Source organism: Protopterus annectens, chromosome 6.part1 (assembly GCF_019279795.1).
Source record: "Protopterus annectens isolate FY-2018-M chromosome 6.part1, PAN1.0, whole genome shotgun sequence".
NCBI lineage: Eukaryota > Metazoa > Chordata > Ceratodontiformes > Protopteridae > Protopterus > Protopterus annectens.
Genome location: NC_056738.1, coordinates 433,792,275 through 433,805,591, shown reverse-complemented (window position 1 = coordinate 433,805,591; position 13,317 = coordinate 433,792,275). Strand labels below are relative to the sequence as shown.

Genomic DNA, 13,317 nt, shown 5'->3' with positions numbered 1-13,317 from the left:
TCAGTATAAGTGCAGGTCATTTCCCGAGTAAACTACCCAAGCTACAGACTTTATGTCACCTTCAAGTCATTATTATTATATGTCCTGTACTATTCAGTAAATCAGATTACTTTGAGTGAAGAGGTCTGCTATATTCCAGAAGGCTGAATATATAGCCAGGAGTTACTCTTCCTATTTGCTGATATTCTAATACCCTAAAGAGAGCAGGATATAATATCTCATTCCCATTCGGTACAGTACCCAACTACCAGTTCTCACTTGAAGTTAGTGTATGTGCAAGTGATTCCCAGCCCCTCAACCACAGGAAAGGGGGATTCTGCAGGGGTTTAGTCCTTCATGTCTGAACTGACCCTTTAGTACCTGTATTTGTTAGTGAAATTAGATTAGAAGGATCAGATATTGTGCTCGGATTCAGATTTCTCAGCCTTTCTTCTCCAAAATGAGTGACACAATATTTGACAAAGTATGTAACTCACAATCAGACTTCAGACAACAAATGCAAAATACAAAGGCAACACATTAATATTTGTGATGTCTGTGGGCTACGAAGCAATAAAAACTGTTATGAATATATCCTATGTAGCATCTTGGGGTAATCTATAAAATTGTCTGATCGCTACATTCCAGGCATTTCTAAGAGCTTAAATGTGTAACTCACCTTTGTAATTACTCAGCCTTATATGAATTAGGTAAAGTGACAGAACACTGATAATAATAATAAAATAATTGTCTCAAAGCCTTGAAAATCAGATAACTACTTTGCTGTAACAACATATATTTTTGACTATATAAAAAGTATAACATATGGCCGTGTTCTAAGAGTGAGATTGTTGCTGAAATTCCATGAACCATAGCTGTATTTCTCAGAAAAGTAGGACTAAAACTGCGAATGTGAGGGGAAATGTATACTGTGTCCAAGGTTTGATATTTTTAAGTATTCCCCTAACTTTTAGTTCACATCTTTAAGTTGTGGGGGGGACATATCCCCATGTCAGTGGAGCAAGGGGGTTCATATCCTCTTTCAAATAATTCTTTAAAGATGTAAACAGTGAGCTGTTGCTGTTTTTATTTTATTTTATTTGTTTCTCCTGTATGACCTTTAGTTTATTTTGCAGTGTTGAGATTCACAAGCAGAGACATCAAACATTTGCTAATGCTGTGGCCATGGGATGGGTTGAAGGGATGATGCCTCTTTGTTGTTAACAGAATAGCAAGCGTTTGATGCACATGGCATTCTACTTCACTGTTACTGTCCTTGTAATCTACACAAAGGTCACCAAGGAAGCATCAAACTGTACTGCTATTTTCACTGGTGCTGAAGATGAATTTATACCAAACTCATCAGGCATGCTTCCAGATGAATAGCTTTCTGGTTTCTAAGGAATCCCCAGAGATATTGTGGGTAAGTACAAAGGACAACAAAAGGATCTGCAGATATGCAGCTGTTGTCTTGTAGAAGCAGCCAAAGACAGAAAGGTCTTTATTTAGAAAAATGATAAATATTATTGTAAGACTTACATGTCTGGTAGAATCTGTATACTATTATGTCTGGGTGACTGGAACATGGTGACACATCTCACCGATGTTGATATTGGGCCAACTATCCCCAACAGAGAAGTTCTTTGATTTTTATTATAAGTTTTATAGGTTGGTGGATGACTACTTATTTGTCCACTCTGTTGGGAAGACCCAGACTATATATATATATTATTGTCCTAGCCATGGGACACATCAAGGCAGGAAAGAATATATCAGGATCGTTCATTTAATGATAGGTAGTGCATCCCTTGTTCTGAATGGACAATGACACAGCAGTTCTTAAATGGTCTAAAGGAGCACCAATGGAGTTAAAATTAGCTACTAGGAAGATGTGTCAGTAGAGATGGATCTTGTGGGCTGTCCTATAACTGACTGGGAATGGGAGCAGGCATGTGCCATTCCAAGATCTGCAACCAAATCTAGAAGATGCCAGATTTTTGCATGGAAATGCCTGCATAAGTACTTTTTTACACTGTTGAAAATACAAGGATAGTCCCCGCCATTAAGTATGATTGCTAGAAGTGTGGAGGGGTTAATGTGGGGAATAGGCTGCATATTTATTTTTTGTCAATGCCCTTGAGATTCCTGAGTTTCTCTCCCCAATCATTTAACAGATGTTGTTGGTAGAGAGATTTGAATGTCACTTTATAGTTTTATGCTTAGGCCCCATTAATTGATACTCGGTTAACTAGGGACATGACATTCTTATTGTTTTTGATCTTTTTAGTGGACTACAAAATTGTTGACTAGGAAGTGGCAGGCAAGTAATTTACCAAAAAACAGAGGAACCGATTAAATTGGTTTCAGCACTGGCAGTGGAGGTGCAGACTACTTTGTGCAAAGATAAGGAGGATGATGAGCATATGGCTGCAATGGCCGCATTTCTTGGATGCAAGGAGTATGGTACTTAAGATTCTACGTTCGGCATTAGATAGACATGTTGAAGCTGCAAGCGGGCTTCCCTTCCCTCCACACCAGAGTGATTATGTGGGATTCTGAAAGACAACGTTGGATGATAATACCAGACAATAAGTGGCCAGACTCCTGCTGTGAATTTTCTGTTTGAGCAGTTTAAAAAGTTAACTTAAACTTTGCAGGTTGTAAAATATTTCTAGCAGAGACTGATGAATGACATTAAATGAGTGCAGGCTACTAGTTTGTGACCTTCTTACCTTCTTATGCTTACAGTTTTGTTGTCCCAGGTTAAACATGTGTAAAAGAAAAGACAGAATAATCAAAGTCGAGAAGTATCTTGGAAGCAGAAAGAAATTTGTAACATACTTAGGTTTACACAGAATGTAAGTAGAAGGAGAGAAAGATTGTCAGGTTTCATCAGTCCTTTTATCCATTGAGTCATGCTGGGTCTTCTTAAGAAACAATGTTATTACACGGGAAAACATGATGCAGTGTCAGTGAAATCACTATTTTAAAGAAGGTATGGTTTAGAAATTACCTGAATACAGAGTATGTACTCAAAAACAAAACAAAAAAAAAAAAAAACAACAAAAGAACCTGCATATCTAGGGTAATTTATCCTTTTGATAGGTAGCAGGTGATGAGCCAGACACCATTTATGAGCTTTTTCAGCCTTATTACTCAAATGTATATTCACTTATTTGCTGTCTGGAAATGTAGCAGCAGAAATAGGTTCCTAATAAGCATGCCTACATGTCTTTTAAGTCTCAGAGGAGCAGAAGAGACAGAATGTACTAATCAGAATATAGTAGAATAAATAAGTAAATTAGGAAAGTAAAATGAAGAGATGTCCTAGTTCTGGTGACCGAACACCTAAACTTTAACAATGCTTAACAGTGACTGGAAAATGTGATATAATTGCTGAGAATACACTGAGGAGGAGCTGTGACAGATGATGGCAAGTCAGTGTCACTGTGCTGATATCATGCTACTGTACTGGCCTTTTTAAGCCTATCAGATTCCCTATATTGTACACATCTCAACAGTCACCATTCTTCCTGAGGGATGATAATAAATGTTTCTCTATTATTCAAACACCAATCATAACTTGATGCTATGCTCTGGATTGAAGGACCTGAAATAAATTAGTTCCCTGCTACAAAAATAAGCACAATACAATGTGCAGCAGACTCCCTTTGTGCCACTCTTTCTCAGAGGATTGAAGAATGTGTTCTGAAAAAGTCTTGCATGAGAGACACCAACAGTTTGTCTACAGGGTAGCAGCAATGTTTTTTTGTTCTTTTTCTGCCCTTTAAATCCAAAAAGTCATCTATGCCACAGCAATGGTTATATTACAGTGATTGGATAGGGATATGCAACAGGTCTGCTCCTCTTTCGTGCATCAGTGGTGTACTCTGTACTAAGCCTAAACACACACACTGTAACAGTACAGCAGAAATGCATAAATTGCACAGCTGGCACCATCATACTGAATCAGTCTTCAAGCTTTCTTTTGCATATTATATAACCTGCACACGAGTATACATTTCATTCATGTCACACACTTGCTACACAAAGCTCTACCTCCTTACTTTAAAATGTCATCTCATCTCTTAATTTTTTTTGAAGCTCATCAGTTGAAGCATACCAAAATCAAGTTCCTTGAATTTTGTGATATTATCAATTTACCCCTTAGTGTTGTGAGTAGCAGTCACATTACATTTAATGCACATGGCTATGCAGTTACTAAATAATGGTCCAGCCTGCTGCATTCTGTGTATACAAGAATTTATGCATGGTGATGGATGCTACCACCCTCAAATCCCCATCTATTTATATGCCTGCCTACCTAAGCATATATAGATGAGCTGTAATGGCCCAGAAACAGTCTCTAGATTTTATACAGGATTTTATCAAAGTCTATGGTGTCAAAGGCCCATACATCTAAGGTGAGAGGAGGAGGTTTGCCAAGCAAGCACTATACATTTCTTTTCGTTGCTGTCATTTCTTATTTATATATTAATTATATCATTTTAATTAAATACTGATGTCTTAGGTATAAATCCTCTGCTAATGTATATTTTAATACATTCTGTTATATGGAAATGCTAGTTCTCATCTTATCTCCTGGAAAATGGACATAGCTTCCCAGTGAGACTAATTATCAAAATGCAACTGAATGAATATAATTTGCTCATGTATTTTATGCAAACATGTACGGCCATTGACATGACTGCAAAACATCACTCTGACTCATAATTTTTTGAGAATCATGGCAAGTTTTGTTTAAGTTGTCTGGGATATGTACATTACTTTGAAACCTACAGCTCAATATAGAGTATGAAATGGTAAGTGAAGGTTGTAGTGCAAGTGAAGATAACGACAGCAGCTGGAGCAAAGCATTGTGGCGGGATGACATTTGTGATGAAAACACTACATGTGATGATAGTAGTCTGGCAAGATCCACGTTAAGGGAGGGAAGTGGGTGGGAAAGCTTCTGCTAAATGTTTGCAGCCTAATGAAACATAATACTCCAGAACTACAGGCCTTGATGACTGGGGACAGAGGGAATATATTTTACACACCTTGTAGTGAACACAGAAATATAGGTCAGAAATGACAATATTTACAACCTTTGTCTGCAAAAGTTGATGTATTTTGAGGAACAGTACAAGGTGAGGTTCCTTGGTTCAATATAAAGAGATTGATCTTGAATACAGTAGGTTTTAGATTAGGTAGGAATATAAAAATCCTAAAGGCCTGTTTAGAAATAACAGAGGCAGAAAGGTCATCTATTGTACCGGTATAGGTCATTTAGCTGGAAGGAGGAACACTGCATCCAGCTAACAGAGCACTGTGGTCATTTAGGGAGAGGACAGTAGCTTAGAAGGATGGTAATATTAAGAATAAGTACATGAGCCCATCTGAACACAAGAACAACAGATAATGCAGATATGTGACACCTGGTAAGTAAAAGGACTAGTGATGATACAATGACCAATGTATTTATTATGTCTACCAGTCACAGGGGCTGAAATCCATTAATTGTTAGCCCTCAAACTTCAGAAAAAGAAGAACATTTGCAAGTGAAACAAAGCAAATGTTAAATATATTGAGTACAAAGTGTTTTTGCAGAGATTGCATCTAAGTAGGTGATATGAGATAGAGAATAGTTGGAGTTTTTTGAGGCTGTCCATATAGGACAAGTGTTTAAGGCCTAGGATCTTCTTTGTGAAGTACTTTTGCAGCCTCTCTAGTTGTTGCAGGTGTCTAGTGAGGTACATGCCAAATGGGGCAGTGTACTCGATGACTGGCTTAATGCGGGAAGAGTAGAGGGAGACAATGACCTCTTTCTTCCTGGATGCAAAACCCTTAGTAATGAGATGTGCCACAGAGAAGGACTTTCTGATCACAGTGGCAATGTGGTGGTCAAAAGAGAGACTGCTGTCAACCTGTGTTCCCAGATCTCTTATAGCACCTTCTGTGTTCAGTGGACTACCATCAATGTGGTAATTCATGGGAACCGGGTTTTTCCCAAAGGGGATGACGATCCATTTTTTGGCATTGAGCTTAAGGCCATGGTTCTGACACCAGTCGTTGGTCTTAGTGAGGCCTTTCTGTAGGACGTCAACATCACTTGGGGAGTTAATAGTAGCTCCCAACTTGCAATCGTCTGCGAACTTTGTCAGCCTTTGTGTTGGCCTGGACTTCAAAGAAGTAGATATTAAACAGGAGAGGGCCCAGGACTGAACCCTGTGGGATAGATAAAACAATACTATTAACATAGCTTGATCTTTTATTATTTGAGTCAAAAATGTTACATATTATATATGTAAGGTGATACTATTAACACAGCTTAGTCTTTTATTATCAGAGTCCAAGAAACTAAAAATATCTTCTTTGACATTACTAGCTTTCTAGAATTTTCTCATCTGACAATGGCTGAATTTCTAGCAATTCTTAGTTTGCATTTAAATTCACTGAGAAAGCAATGCGGTCTTTTACACTTAGAATCCTATGTCTTTTAAGCCATGGGGCTGCTTCCTTGCTTTACAAGTTCATCTGTTCCTTTAAAACATATTACTTTCACAAGGCCTACCATTCAATCTAATCAACTAACCAAATAATTGTTTTATAAACTGTTTTAATTCATATACTTCATTATTCACTGCATTTTTTAGCTATATGGTATTTAAACTACAGTGCCTAAATAAAACCTCAGTTAAATTTCAAAAGTAAACAAACTAGAATGAGAGTCTAAAGAAGGCCAACTGATAAAAAGGTCTCTGGAGTCAACCATTAAGCCAGGATGCTTTGCAATTCAGATAATTTATGGGCAAAATCTAAAACAAGAAAAATATGAAAGAAGTAAAAGTGCAGTAGCGATTAAATGCATCCATTGGGGTAAAGCAGTCAGTCCTTCTTTGACAGTGATGTGTATTACAGATATTAGACATAAAATGGTCTTAATAGTTAGAGGACAGTGTACGAGAATGGGGCAAAAAAGTCAAAGCATTAAACAAATATTTTTGACATTTTCTTTTTTTGGGTGGTGGGGAATGAACAACAATGACATGGGTAACAGCAAATGGAATGGAAGTTACAGATGCTAGACTGCCAGTGTAACTATTTAAAGAGATAAAGCATACTTGTGGACTCTTACAATCAACAAGACTCCGGGTTCTATGGGATCCACCTTATTGTGATGAAGGACCTTAAGACATCACTATGATACCGCCTTGTCAGTTTCTTTAATGATTCCTTTAGTATGTGTAAGTCCTCCATGACAGACAGCTACATAGTTTATACATATTTAAAGACTAGCTCTAGGGAGGATCCTACAGACTATAGAGCTGGTAAACAACCTTATAAATGATGCTTAAAAGGTTATGGCAAAGTATCATCGGTCTTTTGCCTTAGAGCTGTAAGCAGGCTAGTAGTAATCGGCAGCCAATTTATTTTTCTGGAGTGTTTGATTGGGTTACAGGGTCTGTAATCAACAGGCAAACTGTGACTAAGTAGAAGACCTAAAGATGACAGCTAACGATAGATCAGTGACCAGTATGTGCTGCTTGTGTTTGGAAAGCCAAGCATAAGGGGAAAATTCTGTCTTGGTCTATGAACTTGGGCTCCTAAAAACAGAGGTGGCTAACTTCAAGACACCTATGCAAATGGAAAATAGGTGCATGACTGCCAAATCATACACCAATGCACTGTACGAACATGTACATAAATGCATGGAACTAGCCATACCCAACAGAACCAAGACGCTCTCCTCCAAAAGAAAGGAAGCCAATCTAGTGGTCCCCTGCCATTAACAAACTCTACAACAGAAGGAAGAAATTGTTGCAGAAAAAGGTGAAGTCCCAAAACTGGAAAAACTCTCTCATTAGCCTCAACAAAAAGTTGAGCTCCCTCATCAAAACCTCTAAAGCTAGCTATGAAGGCAGAATTGTGGCAAACACTAAAAACAACCACAAAGCCTACTACAGTTATATCAAGAACCTCCACTGCAATACTCAGATTTGGTCTGAGTTACTGTACAATGGTACCTCCTATACTGAGCCAACAGATATTGCCAACATACTGGCCGACAGATTCAGTGCCAACTTTACCCCTCTCTCCCCCTTAAAGAAACAATCATAATACTGGAAGAATGCCAGGCACCCAGCATTACTGCAGCACAGGTTAAAGCTGCATTGTTCAAGGCCAAGAATACAGCTTCCATGGGACCCAACAATATCACTGGCTGTGTTCCACATGAACGACATAGTGAACTGGCATCTGTGTGCCCTGTTCAATCACAGCCTCACCTCAGGCTTTGTCCCTACAGAAAGGCGCACTGCTAGTCATACCTCTCCATAAAGGAGGAGTGACTACAGACCCTGGGAATTATCACCCCATTAGCCTGATGAGTCTGATATGTAAGGTTATAGAGCGCATCATCACTGACCTAATTAACAAAGATATAGGTAATCTCCAAACTCTGGATTCCACGCAATTTGGTTTTGTGATGCGAACAATACATGCAGAGGAGGAACGAGTTTTAAAAAAGCTAGGGTTTGAATAAGCTATGTAATATCTAACTGACAATGACTGGATAGATCATAAATGGTTTATAATGTTTACAACTACAATTATGTCAATATGGTCTGTGATGAATAATGTCTGCAATTAAAATTATGTCAATATGGCTTGTTTTCATTTATATAAATGTATGCTTGCCTATGTTTCTTGTTAAAAAAAAAGAACAACAAGCTTTGCATTAACTTGTGTCTTCTGAACAACAGCAAATAAAATTATGGCAATATGGCTTGTTTTCATTTATATAAATGTATGCTTGCCTATGTTTCTTGTTAAAAAAAAGAATAAGCTTTGCATTACCTTGTGTCTTCTGAAGGACATGAAGTCTGAAACTCAAATTATTGTTATTAGTTAATGATTTAATCCTCAACGATTTGCCAGAAAAACACACATTTTATACCGATCAGAAATCTGAATAAAAAAATGGATAGTCTGTGGAATTCTGGATGGCTGAGGTGTATGGTTTTGCAGGTCCTTCTAGCCCAATACATAAATAGCGTCATAAGGAAGATGCAGCAGACAGAGTAACAGCCTTACTCCTGAATCAGCTGTCATATAACACTTTTATGGATTACTAATAGAGATGGGTAAAATCTCCTTCCACAATAATCCTTCTTTTAACATGGCATATTTAGACCAAAATTAACAGCAAGTATACAGTTTTAAAATTTAATCAAAAAAGATTCTGCAGAAATGTGAATGCAGGTAAGTAAAAGCACAGCTGAGATCCACAGATTCAAGCAGAAGAATTCTGCAACAAAGTATGTCTCAGGAACATAGCCAGACTTACTCAAATTTTGTAAACAAATGACATTCACCTCTCCACAGAAGGGGGATAAAAGGAGCATCAGAAGCAGCAAAAACTCATGGATTTACACACCATAATGATAGACATAGAAGCACAAGGAAACACTACTCATAGAACATGTCCAACCAAACTTTCTGTTACCTGGCCCCATGGGACACAGGAATAACAGCCTAAATGCATTGCAGACAACCCATGTGTGACTACCGGCATGGACACAGGAAGGACTGGGTTTTGGAGAATGGGGGGATGGATAGAGCATGGCTTGCTACACTGGCAAAACCTACAGGAATGTGGGTATTACTTGCAGCAAGGAGCCTTTTGTACCCACACTGCACAGAGGTGAGAAACTCATCTTGGACATCAGGTATGGGAAAAAGCACAAATGCACAGCTATCATGGAGCACAAACTTCCAAGGGAGTGGGGACAGGGCAGTTTCCAGGATAAGAAGACTGCTCCAGTCTCTAAAACTCATTTCTCACCCTCCACTGTGGAACAAATGAGTTGGAAGGATCTCTACCTGATGAAAGCATACACAGATATGTGTATATATAAAAAAATATAAAAATAAAAAAAAAATCTTCACGTCCTTTATCAGACAGTAAAGAGCAAACATAACTATCTATATATTGGAAAAAAATGTCAACTTAACTTCAGGAAAAGTATTTACTTCTCCTCCCAAATCGTTATGTTATTGATAAACACAAATGGCCTTGAAGGCCTTGGCAAATCACTGCACAAAATTTGCTTTAGCCCACTCCTAGCCTCAAAAAATACACATCATGTAGATCATGCTAAATTCTTCCAACAACTCTACCATATGCTACCTGCATGTTATGTAAAAGAAAACTGTAGTAAAAGTGCCATTTCAGCCATAAAATCAGTACAGTAATTATGTTCAGCATGCCCATGCTAAACTTTTCCCACCCATCACTAAAAATCATGTATCTTAAATGTTTCAGTAGTGGGAAAAAGAGGGGCTGTTCCTCCCCAAACCTTTAAACAGCTTTAAGTAGTTTGCTTAGTCCTGTAAGTATTGAAAAGTATTCAGTTATCTATCCAACCCTACTGTAGCTCCCACTGTATTTCATGTAGAAGTAATAGGCTGTAGTTTTCCATTACACCACAAGGTGCAGCTCTTTTCAGGAATATAAAAGACAATTTTGAAAGTGAAAGAGTTTTCTGGAACACTAGCTGAAGGAGGGAAGACTGAAACATGTAGCTGAAGGGAAAAGGGCCTTGCAGCATAACTGGATTTTCTTTTCTAGTGCTTTGGGATAGGGAAGTGAAGAAGCAGATTGTGTCTTTCTCTGGCTGAAATCCTGGATGATGGTATTTTGTGGAATCAGGAGAGAAGTCTGAAACCAGTAGCTCCACGCCTGCTACGATTCAGAAAGAAAAGGAGTTCCCTTGGGCCTAGTACCGAGAAGCCATAGATGATTACTAGAATTCTGGTGGGTGACTTTCTACTTTTCTCATCAGAAGAACCACAGCAGCTGGTCACTGGGATATTCGACGGAGTGGTGAGAGGCTCTGGCTGTCATTTTTATAAGATTGTGGTCCCCCCCCACAAATGCTGTGTGGATTACAAATAACTGGGATCCATATGAGCTCCAACTTGGGCCCCATCATGCCGGCAGCAAGACTGTAAATATTCACTGGCCAGTGAACAGGGTATAATAGAGTGTTTCATAGTTGGTCTGTTTAGAATTGATCAAAGGGGTAGAGGGTGTTAGTACTGCTGAATGACATTGCATTTTCTCATATTTGTATTGTTGCATTATAAATCCTCTTTGTGCAATGACATTGCATTTTGCTCGTGTTAATACTGCTGTCTTCAATAATTTTGCTGCTCAATGACATTGCATTTTCTCATATCTGTATTGTTGAATTATGACGCTTTTATTGCTTAATGACATTGCATTTTTCCCGTGTTTGTATTTCTGCATTATAAAGTTTTACTGCTCATTGATATTACCTTTGTGCATGTTTGAATGTCAAGACTTTCTTCTGTTGAGTTCTGGGGAAGAGGCTGAATGTATGTTTTTATTGCATGCATATCTCACCTTGCTTTACTGCTAACTGGTGCACTGTTGAAATAATTTGTTTATGGTTGTGCTATTCCCTTTTTACACTAGATGTGTCACCTAGAATAAAATCTGTCCCTCTTGCCACCTTGGTGTGTTGGGCCTATAGGGGTGTCACCAGAGTCAGGTAGGAAGGAACCCGTATCTCTTCAGCTAAACCTGCAGGTGTGCTACATTTGGGCATTCGTCTGGGATTGCCGATACTGCCTTGGACTTCACCCTATTCCCCTATATGTGTGGAAAGCAAATCCAGCAGAAACATGAACCCAGAAGCTGCAGTTTCACTGCCCATAAATACTATAGGCCTGAAGTTTTTAATGCTTTGGGAAGCATTGTAGAAAGATGCTTAAAGTCTACACAGCCATTCACTGGGTTTGGCTACCTCAAATTGCATTTCTTTTCTGGCAAACAACCCACACCTCATGGAGAGGAAGATTTTGAATCCTGGATGGATCATGCCTCACAAGCCCTAGAGGAGTGGGATATCCCAGAATCTCAGAAGAAGCAGCGGATAGCTAAAAGTCTAAAGGGATTAGCTGCAGATACCATACAAAACCTTAGGATGGGTAAGCATGATTGCATGGCCAAGGATTATTTAGGAGTACTGCAGGATGTGTTTGGAAGGACTGAGAGGGCTGCTGACCTACTGTATCAGTTTGAACATACATACCAAGAAGTTGGTGAGAAACTATCTGATTCCAATAAGTGATTAGATAAAATGTTCCACCAGATCATCCTAAAGAAAGGGGTGGATCCGAAAGTAGCTGACCAAGTACGGATCAGACAAATTTTACAGGGAGCTCAAGCTATGGATCCCATTGTGTGGAAAATAAGGATGAGAAATAGGGAAGAGACTCTAACTTATTCTCAGTTGGTTAAAGAAGTGAAGGAAGAGGAAGCCCTGTTGGAAGCCAAATCTCAGTGTTCAACAGCAACTAAAACAGTGAGTGAACACCAACAGGAGCCTATAGCCGTGCTCACTACTCATACAGGAGACTTGGCCCAGAGTGTCCACAATGTAGAGGTGTCACAGTTGCAGATGCAGGTGTCTTCCCTGACCAACGTCATAGCTCATGTCACCAAGACAGTTGCAGAATTGCAGAAAGCCATGGTGACTTTAGCTGAAGGGAGGAGTACATCAGCTAGAACCTCCACAAAAGGACTCAGGGAAGAACTGAATCAGCCAATGCTCAGAGTTCCTACTGGATTTTGTTTTTGCTGTGGAGATACAGGGCATATAAATCGACAGTGTCCTAATGCAGAGAACTTGAAAAGAGTGAACAAACTATTAATGGCTAGTGCAATGCAGGGAAACTTCAAAGGGCCTCAGTGAAAGAGCCAGCTGAGTGCCCAGTTACAAAGACATCCATAAAATCTAACATCAAGAGACAGCATCCTGGATCTCCTTTCCAAACTAACCCTTGTAATAGGGGATAGAAACTACCTATCATGCACACTTCTATCTCATCTGAGGTGAACAACTGAAATGGAAAGCCATCTCAGCCAGAATCTCAGCATCTGAGACCGCAAAGCATTAGTAAGCAAGAGTCTTATCCATTAAAATGGTGAGGTCAACCGGTGGTACCTCAACCACATGCTGACTGCCATACAGCTGAACAACACCAGAAACAGAAACTATCCAAGGGCCTACTGGAACCATCCTCTGTCATTCCAGTAAAAATAGAAGCAGTGCATAGTAAAGCACTGTTTGATACAGGTGCACAAATCACCATTCTGTACAGAGACTTCTACCAAAAATACTTAGAGCATTTGCCATTTGAAAAATTAGAAGATTTGGAGATCTGGGGGCTAACATGACATGAAGTTCCCTTATGATGGTTATGTCTCACTAAAGTTAGAATTTTCCACTTCAGTTTTTGAGTCAA

At 39.0% G+C, this 13,317-nt stretch overlaps 1 protein-coding gene across 2 annotated transcripts in view; it reads right to left on the bottom strand.

The window, feature by feature from the left end:
• The window catches only part of PTPRN (protein tyrosine phosphatase receptor type N), a 2,492,130-nt gene that overhangs the window by 1,218,078 nt on the left and 1,260,735 nt on the right, over positions 1–13,317 (bottom strand). The gene's annotated exons all lie outside the window — the stretch shown is intronic.